Source organism: Onychomys torridus, chromosome 21 (assembly GCF_903995425.1).
Source record: "Onychomys torridus chromosome 21, mOncTor1.1, whole genome shotgun sequence".
Lineage (NCBI taxonomy): Eukaryota > Metazoa > Chordata > Mammalia > Rodentia > Cricetidae > Onychomys > Onychomys torridus.
In genome coordinates, this window is record NC_050463.1 from 36205984 (window position 1) to 36221004 (window position 15021).

A 15021-nucleotide genomic window follows, 5' to 3' on the forward strand; every position below is an offset into this window, starting at 1 on the left:
TATCATTATCAATTGATTTTCCTTTTTCCTCTTAGCACTCCAGGGTCCTGGCTAGCAGGAGAAAGCTTTAATGTGGTCTGAAGGATTTGGACAGGTAAATAAGTTATTGTAAACAAATCCCACCTCATGGCCAGCTTCTGACGACACGACAGGCCATTTGCTGACCCTCTCTACCTAAGCTTTTTCAGCTGCCTCTGACAGGGACACCTGTGAGCCATATCAAATAGCCATTTGAAAGCCGAAGGTGGCAGAAATATTACTTTTCCCAAGGACAGAGCCCTTTACGATTAAGAAATAACCTCTGTGGGGAGGCAAAATGAGCCAAGGTCACCATTTAATTTTGACACAGAGCCAAAGTCGTGAATACATTTCCTCCACCAAGCCAGTGAGAGGCACACGGAGACGTCGATTACTTCAGCCACAAGGTATTGGCAGCAGTGGTGATCGGAAGATCAATGAATTTCTGGGAAAGATCCTGAGCAGGTAGGTGTTGGTGAAGAGAGAGGTCTAGAAGACAGTGGTCACACTGATTTTAGGTTCTCAAGAACCTCATTCATTCATTCATCCATCCATTCATCCATTCACTCATTTCTCGATCATTCAGTAACGACTGAGTGCCTGAAGCCTAAAAAGGCCATTTTCTAGGCCACAGAAATGTATGGATGAACAAATATATCACTCCCTCGTGGAGTCCATAGTCTAGTGAGTAAAAAGAAACAAACAATGAACTTGATAGGTGAAAACTATTAGGACATGATGAGTGGCTGGGGTAGAGGATGCTGTCTGGGGACCGCTGTATAATTTCAATAGAGTGTGTGAGGTCGGCATCATAGGGGGTGACACTTGTGTACCTATTGGAAGGGATTGGGGAATGGGTCACACAGGAGTCCAGGGCCGAGGGAAGAGGCAGCGCAAAGTGCCTTGGGGATTGGGACACCACTTTCAGATGACTGAGAAAGTCTCTGTGGCTGGACCTGGGACACACCGGCAGAAGACGGAGCTCCAGTGGTGGGTGCTCCAAGCGTGGAGGGACTTGGAGGCCGCTGTAAAGCCTGTCAGTCAAAAGCCTGAGGATCCTTGCTGCCAGACAGCTGAGAAAGATCTTTCGGAAATGCAAGTCAGATTATCCGCTTTCCTTCTCCTCCACCTATGCAGTTCAAATCTCTCCAGCCAGAGGCTGCCATGACCCAGGTTAGACCCAAGTGAATACAGCACAGGCAGACTTGGGAGGCTCAAGGGACAGTCAGTAGTGGGAAGGGAATACAGAACAGTCTATGACCCACAACAATGGTTTTGCATTCCTACTCTTTCGTGTTAGACACCACTTCTAGAGGAAGTCACTGTGAGGGTTCTGCAGGGATAAAGGCACATGCAAACGGTTCTTCTGATAGGAAAGTGAACCATTAGCTAGTGTGCTGGAAATATTCCATTCATCCGGGTCAGCTTCTTACCCTACTGCCTGCTCTGTGTCCTCTGAGGCACACCTGATCTAAAGGGGGCATCGCTATGGTTCTGACACCCTCTGACTTCTGGTTAGGTTCAACCTAAATGGGCATCAGTGGGAGCCTGGGTATGGGCTGAGCCCTGTTGTGGGAGCCTGGGTATGGGCTGGGCCCTGTTGCATCATCTTGTGCTGTGTTTCTCAGCTGAAGGTGACAGCACTAGCTGAAGGAGAGGGTACTCCCCCATTAGGCTCCAGTAATAGCTGCCTCCCATTGTTCCCTGAAACTTATAGGCAGTGATTACCTCCATGTTCATTATTAGCGCTGGGATATCATACTATCGCGGTATCGTTATACTGTACTCCGGCATTTGTGATTTGTTCTTTTATCTCTTTGCAAATGACACATTTGAACCGATTTGTTACTTTGGGAAAAGATTAAACACATGACTTCACGAGAGGAATTTTTATATAACCACATGGTTTTGTGATGCCCGGTAAGTTACTGAGTTCCTAAGAACCCACTTCTCATTTCTCAGACTAGAGAACATGGTTTATTGGCCCCACCTCACCAGCACTGTCCCCTCTTCAGTACCACACATCTCAAGAGTGCCACCAGTCATTCCATGTCCCCAGCAAGGAGCTCCCAAACCACGATGCTCTGGCCCATTCCCACCAGGTGCTCCCCCTTTAAGGGGTCTTTAGCTCACAACTAGCTTTACTGTATGTCTTAGTGGTTTTATTTATCTAGTCTTATCTTCCCTTTCTTGCTGCCTTTTGCCCCACCTAACCAACCTCTATTTCTTACAGTCAGATCTGCAGCCAAGAACAGACAGATATTAAAATACTACTATCTTAATACTTGAATCTTGGGCCCATGGTGCCCCACGCCACATCAGTGCACAATAGATCACGACTCGTCATCTTTTCTTCTTAGATGGTCTACAAATTACACCCACTCCACCCATCCACATTCTGCCTTAATGAGCTGCTTGGCATAGAAAGTGATTTTAAATTGTTAGAAACCTAGTTTCAATGATCAGAATGAACCACAATGCCTAGGAACCACAATTACAGCCAGCATGGCACAATAGCCCCAAGGGTACAATAATGGTGTTCATATCTTGGCGCTAACCAACAGTGCGTAACGAGAGGGAAATCATGCCTGATATTAGAAATCTAGCCAACTAACCTGGACTAGTTAGGCCATGGAGCTTGGAGGAGAACCTGCTACTACTACCTTACTCAATGGGGCATGATTCCTAACTGCATTCTAAATATTTATTCTTAGACCCACAGATAAGTCCTTTCTCATTGCAACAGATGGAGACAGGATGGGAAACCACAATTGGTTAATATGCAGAGAACAAGTGTGGGGTGCCCAGCCCCAACGGACACAACACAGTGCCTCAACCTAAGGTTTGGGCGACTGTACAGAAGAGGAGTCAGGACCATTATGAGAACCAGGAAGTCTGCTGTGAGATTGCCTCTCCTAGAAATAACAGGGAAGCTTCATTCATGACACCTCAACAATATGGCTGCTTGATGACAGCCGTATGGCTGATTGATGACAATACCAACAGACATGCTACCTTCAGAAGGGGAACTCTCACAGGATGCCACCCACCCACGACAAAGAACAACAGGCAGCTAAGGAATGCTAAGAGCTGGAAAAAGAGTCTTTTCCAGGGATGAGCCCTCTAATTAATTATCCAATACCAAGTGGTCAGCCCTGAAATCACATATATGTAAGTAAGTCACGCTAAGTGGACAGAGTAGGTTGCATTTATATATTTAGGCATTTTGCGTGCATGTGTGTACTTACATGTGTGCATGCGTGTGTGCATGCATGCATGTGTGTATGTGTGTGTATTTTAAGAACAGGTCCTTGATTTTGAGAGGGAGTGAAGAGAGAAAACGGAGGAAAATGATGTGATCATATTTTAATTTTAAAAATTCAATAAAAAAATGAATAACCCTTTTTCTAGGAATATTTTTGATGTTGTTATTTTGAAACAAGGTCTTTCTATACATCGCTGTCCTGGAGCTTGCTATGTAGATCTTGTTGGCCTCAAACTCACACAAATCCTCCTGTCTCTGCTTCCTGAGTGCTGGGTTTAAGATCGTGCACCACCATCTCTGGCTCTAGTAATCATTTTGATCCCAAGATAACATTGTAAAACTTTCACTTTCTGGAGATCGTGGCCTGGGAAAACATCTCAGGATGGAATGTGAGAAGTCACAGGGAGCTAGGATTGACTTTTGGACATCTGGTGAGATGGTAGCAATACCTTACTTGGGGACTTGACCTTGGTTACCTCAAGTCAAACTGATCCTTTCTCTTGCATTAATTGACTTACCAGAGGGCAACTTACAAACTTAAGGACAAAGACATTAAAAAGCAAAAGGACATAGGATACTTTATTTTTAAAATCACGCCAGGTAACATTACTGCTTCTAAGTGGGATCTGTCATCTTTACCTTCCCAGGTTACTTAGCAGATGAGACTGACTTTGACAAGACAAAGACCATTATGAAAATAAGAACCCAGAATGGGGCTGTTTGGGTTAAATGCTGAGAGATTTCAAAAATCTAACTCAGAGAACCATTTCAACTCAAAATCTGTAGGTACAGATGATTCCTGACATGAGCCAAACTGATAGCCAAGAGAATTATAAACAAGGGCCCTAGGAGTCCTTACCTCTCTATAAAAGACACCAATTTTTTGAAGAGAAACTGCCTGCTGAGAAGATAAACCAATTAGGGACTCTCCCATTTGATACAGGATCAGAAAGCGGCTAGCTATGCCTGACTCTTGACCATACACCCCAATTACGGTTCTAGTACTCAGCAGTCCAGCACCCCTCACAGCTGGCTAGGCAACCGAGATCCAGTCTTTCTTGGAAAGCATAGGATCTGGAGTCCATAAGCTGAGAGGAGAGAACTAGGCACAATTCCGCCTCCTAACAGCCTGGACACAGAGTTCCGCAGCAGCCCTGCATCAGGCTCAGACATCCACTCCAAACACATCCCACACAGGGAACACTCATTCATACTTGCTTTCTTTCAAGAAGACAGAAAAACAGGCCATCCATTAAAAATATCAACCATGGGCTCACCAAAGCCTGCAGGCATCTTGCCACTACGAAAATAAGCACCCGGTTTATCCATTAGGTTCGCAACAGTTTACCGGGCCAAGGGGTCCGGAAGGCTCTGCTTTTAAAAATGGAGAGTGAGGCAACAAAGACAGAGCACTTTCTAAGAGTTCACCTAGCACCACGCAGAGATTTCCCATTTCCATTAGGGTGCAGAGTTGGCCACTGATGAGATCCATTACCCGTTTTCAGCTGTTGGTGAGGCCCTGCCTGGCAAGCCTGATTGTGGACATAGATTCGTCAAGTTTGTATTTGCTGAGGCCATGCTACCCTGCTTGGAGGAGTAACAAAATTTCCACAATGCTTGAGGTTTGCGAAAGTCACGCATGTTTTCTCCTTTACCTTTTCTAACAATGACCGATGACTTTTATTAGCTCCTGTTTTTACAAATGAGGAAATGGAGGCTCGCGGCAAATCAGAGTCCTCTTCAAGTCACACAGAAAAGTCAACAAGGGAGCCAGGAATGGGGCTCTAGATGATTACACACCTTTGTTCTGGGTGACCAGGGACCTGTCAATAAGGATAAGGAGAGCTGTCCCATGTATGGCTACCACCCTGACCTGAAGAAAAGGAGAGGAAAGGTGTATACTCACTTCCGTCAGTTCCTGGTGAATCGACATCCCAACTCCACAGCCCCCAAACAGCCTGGAGGGTCAGGTGACCTCACCCTGCTTCAGAGTTCCCCTCCTCCACCTGCCATGCACTTGTCAACAGTGAACAACTCTCTCTAGTTCTTCAAAATCAGTAAGATGATTAACCCAGCATCCCCCTCGACTCTGTCTCTTCATTATCATTCTCCGCCCCACAAGACAAAAGTTGAGTTAAGTGACATTTAAATTCTTCCTAATAAGAGGAATTAAGTTCTGAAGAGTAATATATATATATATATACACACATTTTGGTCAGAGAGCTTTGGAGTCACCAGCCACTGACGTATAAGAATTTTTTTCCACCCTCTCCCAACTCCAGGGACTAAATTTTACCCCTCCTTAGGTCAACTCTCTGCCCTTCTCTTTCTCAATCAAGATGAGGACGATGATGAGCATGAACTGTTTTGTATTAAAACACACACACACACACACACACACACACACACACACACACACACACACACAATTATTCCTAGATCCTTATTTCAGGGCATGACTTTGGCCACCTACCTGTCATGAAAACCCTGATTCCTCTCTCTCCCTCTCGCCTCGGTGACACACAGAGCACTCACTCACTGCTGAGAATGCTCAGCAGACACATTAGCTATCATTGTCTTATATGACTGACGCTTGAGTTAGGTCATTTCCTCTCTCATCTTACTATTCAGACTGACTTGTGTGCTCCCAAGCCTTTCTATGTTGAATCCTTAATGCTCCACATGGCTATATTTGAAGGTAGGGACTTTACCACAGTGGCTATAACTGTGGACATAAAGGGTAGAGCCCCCAAGCTGACAGAAAGTTTGAACTGGTACCCTCCCATGAGGACACAGGAGGACGGTTTCAGCTTGAGGCCAGGAGGGCACCACACTAGAAGGACCATGAGGACTTCCCTGGGACTCTCCAGCTTGTAGAACCATGAAGTCATTCTGTGATGCCAGCTTGGGGCTAAGTCACACCGGTCCCATGGCAACAGGCTCCCTAGGTAGCCTTACTGCTGCTACAGGGGTTGTGCTAAACCCTGGGGCTCATCACAGAGCTCCCCACCCAAAAAGCATCACTCTGGTCCTGGGACCCTGAAGAGTCCAGGCAAGGAGGCTCTTCCTAGTGTCCTGATCTCAGAAGCCCCAGTTCTTCCCTGTGACTTGACATTCACTAGCCTCTCCCCTGACCCATCTCCCATCTGCTCCTCCCCTAGAAATTTACCAGCATTCTCTGGAATACAGATGCTTTGCCAAAGAACGCTGGAGAGTGTCACAATAGCATTGTGTGGGTCACCCATGAAGCCTGCCCTTGACCCTCATAGTCTTGGGGTCAAAGAAAATGTAGAGATAAGGAAAATGGGGTGCTCTTGACTTGAATGGATCCTATTATGCTACCACAAGACTGCCAGGAATCTGGACAGAAGCATTTCAGGAAATCAAGTTCACAGATCATACTCACCCAAATCATTTTTGCCCTGTTAAACAGCAAACCCTTTAGAAATTAACGATCTTGCATACAATCCAGTCATATCACTCAATGACAACACACATCCTAGGTCCCCACCACATGCTTATACAGATGTTTCTGTCACTGGGGCAGATCTGGGAGGACCTGTGCACTTCCTAAAGGCTCTGCACTGAGGGAACACTGAAAGTGCCCATGGGACTTATTACATCCTGACTTGCCCATGGTGGCATCAAAGATGTTAGTAGAGTGGGTACACCTGGCATATAGTAGATGCTCAGTGAAGCCTATTGAAAGACAGAAAATGCCTCCAAGATGTAACTCATCTTCTACAATTTTCTTTTGAACATCTGGAAGATAGTCACACCATAGTTTTCTGACTGGAATATGAATTAGTTTATAAAAAAAAAAAACACAAGAAAAAACCAGACATCGCTTCCAGATTCCGCACTTATAAACAGACCCACATCCTCCCTTTAAATTGCAATAATTCCTTCCCAGATGTTGCTTCTCCTTCAGACCCATAAATTTAAGCTTTTCATGATGACGCCTCACATTTGCTTGGCACTGTGGGCCGTTTGGAGCATTTCTGCATCTCCTCTGCCTCATTAGACCGCCTCAAGTGCCCTGAGAGGCGGGACAGTGCCAACATCCCTAATTCACGGACAGGCAGGCCAGCTGCTGCTCTACCAAGCCTGGGTGGGTATAGGCTCCCTTCTTTTCTTGTGTAGAGAGAGACATGGCACCCCCTTGTCCAGTCCCATCTAGGAATACATGTGGGGTGATAATGCCCACTCCTGTTCCACGCAGCTCCTGGGGATGCTGTCTCTTTAAAGCTTGGACTCAAGTGTGGACAAGTTTCTCCCCTAGATTCCCCCTGACAGCTCCTGGGGCCAAGCTGTAACATTTAATCAAGACTTGCTGAGAGTCTTGGGGAATGAAACCAAACAATAGGCCAGGAGGCAGCGGGGGAAGCTATGGGAGGAAAGCAACCCACAGACAGACAAGCTAGCCCCTAGCCTATTTCTCCAGGGGCCTTGGGCTCTGGCTAGGCTCAACTTAGCTTTGAAGGACAGCCATGCCCCAGCATTAGATGCACCTTAGCACCAGCCAGGACTCAGCATCAGCCCCAGAGAAACTCACACCTAGCCAAACAGCATGCTTTAAGTCTGGCCCTGATGAGAGCAATGGTTTCCTCTCATCTAAGTCCTACCTCTTCTTGGGGACACTTGCCTAGTTATTTAGGGGTGCCTGCAGTCTGTACCCCATGCACTCAAGCAGCCAGTGTGTCAGATCGAGCAGAATTATATCTGTGTATGTCAAGGGGCTGGAGACAACATTAAAACAGTAGGGCTAGGTGATCTTCTAGCCCACTCCCAGGATCTGGAATGGGTCACCCTGGTTTTGCTGGTCCAGGTACTGTTTAGGGTCCCTCAGCATCCCCTGCCTCTCTGTTCCTTGACTTTTTAATAGCTTTAAAGAGGAGCATTAGCAGAAAGTAGCCTCACAAGGTATCGCCATGTGGGCTTCAGGCTCTGTGTATTTCTGCATCCTCAAAGACATACAGGGAGGTCTGAATCTTCTCTAAGTTTACTAGGGTCTGGAGCTGGCTCATAGGCTGCATGGCCTAATTGGAGTTCCATGCCTTAGACACACTGGTGCATGGCGTTAGCTTAGTTTGTGCTGTGAGCAGAAGCGTGGACAACTTACCACCTAACACAACTGTTCTCAACCTGTGGATCGAGATCATCACTGGAAAACACAGATTATTTATGTTACAAGTCATGGCAGTCAAAATATTATAGTTATGGAGTGGTAATAAAAATAATGTTGTGGAGGTCACCACAACATGAAGGACTGTATTAAAGGATCACAGAGTTAGGAAGGTTGAGAACCACTGACCCAAGGCACATGGGTCGAAGTTTCAGCTCTGCTATTGAGCAGCAGGGAAACTCCATACATCCAGCCTCCTTTTCCCATTCACCTCTGTCTCATCCATCGGACAGGGATGATAGCACTAAATATCAAGGTTATTCTGAGAGTTAATTAATATTCAGTTTGGGCCTCTGGCCCCACCCTATCCCCAGCAACTGGTAAATCAAAAGCCAGGCCCAGAGTCTAAGCCTTTAAAGCCTGCAGCTGAGAACCCCCTTTTTAAGCCTCAAATGGGTCTGGAAGGCATTGCTTTCTCAGCCATTAAAGAGCTATTTTGCTTGAATGGATCTGAGGCTGTTCCTATATTCTCAAAGGAAACAAAATTGTGAAAGAAAGTCTATGGAGATTATGAGATTTTTTTTTATCCAGATATGATGAATTATCCATTCAAAAAATAAACCAGACAGGCATGTTTCTCCATACCCAATCAGAAAGCAGTTATTACCAGGAATTTCTGTAAGTATGCTGTTTCTCTTGGCCAATGTAGAAACTGCCGAGGAAATGGAAATAGAATGAAAAGCTGACTTGGTTTTCCTGATCTCTACCAACATGCGCAGGTAAGTGGCTTGGGTGTAGCAGGGTTTCACGGTTCCTCAGAAAATTGTGAGGCTGAGGGTGTAGCTCAGTTGTTGAGTGCTTGCTTAGCATGCACAATGCCCTGGGTTTAATCTTGGTACCACATATGTGCACATGTATGTATATATACATATATATACATACATATATATATATATATACATACACACACACACACACACACACACACACACACACACACACACACATACACACACATATACACACCCCACTATGGCTCACCAACCTCACTGCTTTTGTGCAAACAAAAGCAATATCTATGGAGTCAGGCCAAGCCCAGGACAGCCTGCAGGAATGCATCCAGTCTCAAGACCATAGACTGCCCTGAATGGCATCCTGATGCAGGCAGGCAAGAAAAACAACTGCAAGAAAAGTGTGCAGGTCAGACTCAAGGTCACACAGCTAGCCAGGAAAAAGGCAGAGATGAGAACCCAGGTCTCCTGCTCGCTGACTCCTGTGTTTTTTTTTTACCTGAGAAGCTTTCCACACTGGGACTACCACCCAAGAGCTAGTAAGAAAGTCCCCAGAAAAGGTTAGATAACATCACAGCCTTCCTGCAGAAAGCCCCTTCTCCACTCTCCAGTGAGCATTAAATCAAATATTCCTTGCCGCATTACTTTTCAAGCTTGATGTTTCTAAATTCAAAGACATCTATAAATAATACATACTCATTTATATGTACATTTAAAGGATAAAAAAATAACAAAGACACCTGTAGATTCTTATGAATACTAATAGTCTACTCCCAGCACAGCGGAAAGCAAATGGCTAATGAGTGAGTTTTCCTCTACTCCACCTCGGCCCCTCCTCAGCAAGGAGGGGCTCTCTATTCTCTGCCTCTTCCCACGGTCACATTTAGCCATCTGCTTCTTCTTTTACATGTGGGACTGTGTATTTTTTTTCTCTTCAGTTTTATATGAAACATTTAGCCATGAAGTAGCAAATAAAAATACTACATATCATCTAGAATTCATACAAAACCGAACTTGGCTTTAATGCATCTAAAGGTTGTCAAATGAAACACATAGATGCTTCTGAAAGGCCTATTTATATTTTTATTACACATTACACACATTGTACTTCATTGAGAAAATTTGGAAGGTCTGTCACAAGGAGGCCTGTCGAAGATGACCACATCCAGAGAACATCTTCCCTCTGGAACACTGGCCACTCCTGGCATTCACCACCATGGACAGAAATGGCTCAAGTGATTAGTCAGCACTCCCATTAGTCTTTGGAAGGAGAGGAACATCTCTCCCTCTAGAGTACTCTTGACATTACCTACCTTCCATTTCTGATCTTCATTCCGAAGTGATGATCTGGACAGAGAACCCTCACCTGAGTCAAACACTCATGTCAGCTGGAAGCTGGTCCAGTTGGCCTCTGTTCTATTTTATGACCCACCTCCATTCAATTTGCTGGTCAGACTGACTGTGGTTGGTGCTGGGAGAGCATTGGGCTAGAAGGACCAGGAAGGCATTATGCGGATCCAATCTGGGCATGAGGGATCAGAGAGCCCGGAAGACCAATAGGAAGTTACTCAGAGGGACACATGTTCCCAAACAAGGATTTAGATAGAAATAGTCTCTTTGGAAATTAAATTCAGGAAGCATGATAAGAGATTGGGGATCCAAGAAAGGACAGGAGAATGTAATGGTGAGCGTGTTAACAAGCGGGTTACCACTGTGGGCAAGCTGGACTTACTTAGTCCAGCAGGTGATCCTCTAAAAGGCTGTGGGGAGCATGTCAGACCTCTCCACCAAGATATGAGGAAGCCAGGGTACTTCTCACCGTGTTCCATCTATTACCAGTGCAGACTGCTCCACCCCACACCCCTAGCCTGCCTGGAGGATGAGCTAAACACCCTCACGCAGAGACAGGCAGGAAGAAGGAATTGATAGCAGGTAAGCTGTCCCTCGGGTCGAGTGGCAGATTTCGGCTCTCATCAGCATGGACACACTGGTCGTGACTGGGGCCTCGGTGTCTATTCTCAGACTATTATGGTGTGGGTGGGGTGGGGTGGGGTGGGGGGGGGGGGAGGCACACGGCTTGCCACAGTAGCAGACCTCGAGTATGCCCATCCCCTCAGCAGAGGCCATGTCAAATGTGTTTATAATGGGATCATCTGGTGTGTGTCGACTGAGCAGCAAGCATGTATGAAAAATAACATCCAGTGAGCAAATTAAGTGGTCTGTCTGCAAGCAGCCTGTTTAGATGAAGAAGGGCTGCTGTTGACAAATCTATTAAAATTATACATAAATTATCTAAGAGTACATGGATACATGTTCAGAACGAGGGCATTGATCTTGGGCATTTTACATATGGCTTAGATGAATTCATCTTGCCTCACTTGAATGGAGTAGTGATGTTTAAGGAAAGAGGTGGGGAAAAATAAATTATGCCTGCCGCCTTCCAGACTCAAACTTTGTGAATTTCCATTTCTCAAGATGATGACTTAAACCACCAAGCCTTCTGGTATTGCCATGGTCCTCCACAAATAGGTGTGTGTGGTGGGGGGGGAGGGGGCATAATACTCTAGATGCCTCCAGAGAGAGGGGAGAGTTGGGAGGTCAGGTGGAACTGGGAAGAGGACATGAGATAAGCACTTTATTCAGAGAGTTATCTTAGATGCTCCAGAAGGGGCATTAGGGATATAAAATAAAAAAAAAAGGGAAGGGAGCAGAAGGGAATTGCCCTCGTTGAGAACCTCATAGTGTGGTCAAGTGAGCTAATCCCGCAGGGAGCTTCAGAGTGTAATGGAGAGTACATCTTCCTGTTGTCTCATCACAGAGGCCAGGAAGTTGGAACCTTTTGTTCATCTTCCTTTTGTCCTTGGCTGAGGGTTACTGGCAAGGAATGAACTCCTTGGCACTCCATGTCTGCCCTCAATGGTCAGCAAAGGGTTCAATGACTCTGGGGACAGAGCCTCCTTCCAACAAGTATAGACGCCTTGTGCTAGGGATTCATAACCTCCAGTTACTTGAATGGGATTCAATTTGCTACTTTCAAAAGTCTAACAAAAACAGACTACCCCCCACTCCCATGTAATCATGGAATATTATAATCATTTTGTATGAAAATTGCATTATTTCCCTGACGGAAGCACCGGCTTTGAACCTCTCAGGGCTTCACCTGAGCTACACTGCTTTTCAAAGTCTGAGGTAGCAGGCTCCAATTATCTGGGGAAAAAAAAAACATTTAAAACAGTAAATGGCACAATACATAGTGTGATCCAGATGGAAAGAATGCACATTTTCCAGGACAGGCACCCTGATTAGTGACTGTGATTGTTAAACACATTTCAGGTAATATAGTGATAATGGACATTAATAGTAGCAATAGTGCTGAAGTGCTGAAATAGAATCATTTCTGATTCTATTACTAATTCCTTTTGTGGAGCACAGCGCATATTTCCAAATGACTCCGAGCTCATTAACTGACACAAAAGCCCAGTGGTGGGTCCACAGAAAGGGGGTCACAGGAGGCTTACAGTTCCTGGTATTTGGAACACAGGAAAGATGGACCCGAGTTCTTGGGCGGGGGGCTACCCGAACCAGCCTGGTCTCTGTCCTTTGGCTTCCTTGGAGACCTATTTTGCAGGCATCAGTGACCAAAGGGCCAATAAGAAATGCACCAGTGTGCCATATAACAAGCTAATGTTCCTTCAGTGAGAATCCTGCATACTAGCGTTCTTGTCTATGTCCATATACATAGTCATCTTTCTCCCATCCTTTCTTATCCCTCAAAAAAGTATGATGCCTTTTATTTAATATGGCTAATTATACCAATTAATGGAATGTATAAAAGTAAAAAGGACCCATTAACTATTTGACATGGCCATAGTAATTAGTCTTATAATTATGACTTCACCATTTTAGTATAGCTACACACACTTTTATTTATTTATTACATTGTAGTGGGTTACATAAGATCATTTTCATTCAAGGGTTTCATTTGCTTTGTATTAAAAAAAACTTTTTGAGATTTTTTTATTGATGTGTGGATGTCTGTATGTGTGTATGCACATGTGTGTGTGTGCCAACAGAGACTACAAGATGCTGGATCCGATAGAGCTGGAGTCACAGGAGGGGGTAGCCACCCAACTTGGGGGCTAGAAACTGAACCTCAGGCCTCTGCAGAAGAGGCAGACATGCTGAGCCATCTCTCCGCTCCCATACACAAGCCTTTAAAGATCACTGGAAGAGCAGCAACCCAACCAGGGGTTAATTGCTGCAAGAGATTGAAAATATTCATCGATAAGGCACCCACACACACACACCAAAAAATAAAACATACACTTCTGGGAACTGGGACCTGTGGTTTGGAGTACAAATTTCTAGGTTGGTCTAATCCTCAGATTCAAAAACTGCTGCCTCTTTCTTTGACAGTAGGGGATTGCCAGAGGAATCTGGAAGCTGCTCCATGTACACAGAGCCACACTCACTGGAGGTGAGGTTGTGAAGGGCAAGTGGGACTAATGGCTCATGAAATGTAAGTGGAAAAGGCAGTGTTTATCAGTTAACAGTTTACATAGTCTGCAGCTTTAAACATACGTAACACAGGGAATTAATTAAATAGTACAAATAAACAAAAATTTTAAATTCCAAAAAAAAAAGTCCATATATTTGGGCTACCAAACATTTTTTGAGACCTTTTCTTCGGGTAAGCGGGGAAAGCTGGGCATAAAATTAATTTTCTTAAGCACTGCAGGTGAGTGACTAAACACCTTAGCCAAGTTGGAATTTAATAGACCGGCCAAAGCCACCAGAAACACCAAAAGTTCTTTAGTTTGACAAGCCCTTCATCTTGCTGAAACCCAGAGACGTTTGTATCCTTATGATGAGATCATTACAGGAAGATGGCAGAAGAAATCGTTGGAACTCAGAGCTGGCTTCTCCCACAGCCTTCCCCTGGGATGGAGCGCCCAGCCTATGGGTTTTCTGCATTTCCCAGATAGGGATAATTCTGGGCTGTGGACTCACAGGTGATCAGCCAATTTCAAAGGCTCCGTCTGCAGGGAACTCTGCTAACCCTTGGGGTGCCAGTGTGCCTGTATTCTCCTACTCATTCCTTCCCCCATGGCAGAGGGCGTAGCATTTACCTGGCCCTAGCCAAACCCCACTCTTCCTTATGCAAAGAATTAAGATACATTTATTAAACCAGAACATCTCTCTCTTGGCTTCCCTGAGCAATGGAGACTTAGGTAAAAACTTGTATCCCTTTTGGCCCCACCAGTCCCTTCCACCTGCGAGCCTTGGTCTCTCCCGGTTGGTCCTGGGCAGAGAGAGACTATCAAATATAGCCAAGGCCTCCTGACAGGAAGGGCAGCTTGAAAGTGTGACCTGTGCCGGATATAGATTTGGGAGTCGAGGCTCCCTTTATTCATTTACTACACAAAGCCATCTTTCTCCCTGAGATGGAGAAGGGGTGCACTGGACGGTGGGGTGGGATGTCCTCCTCCTGAAGAAGGCAGAACATGAAGCACTCAGGACAGAGGTCACAGGAGGGCACTCGGTACACACACAGATCAAGGCAGCACTGAGCATGATTCCCCGTGAGAACACTTCCCTGAAGTGTTCCTCTGTGTAAGGGCCACTGCAGCTAAAGTGACCAAAAATTAACTGCTACAATGAGAACTCTCAACCCAGAGGAATTAAAGTGGCTGCCTGGAGGCCATTCCTCTGAACTCCAGAGGCGTAGAATCTTTGGCACATCCACAGGAAGTTCTGGTATCTAAGAATTATGAACTGAGGTCTTGCGGATGCTTACAGCTGGTCCTGAAGCCACTATCCAA

General features: G+C 45.4%; 1 protein-coding gene across 2 annotated transcripts in view; it reads right to left on the bottom strand.

Moving 5' to 3' along the window:
- Klhl29 (kelch like family member 29) overlaps positions 1-15021 on the bottom strand; it is a 307924-nt gene that overhangs the window by 224943 nt on the left and 67960 nt on the right. The window lies entirely within an intron of this gene.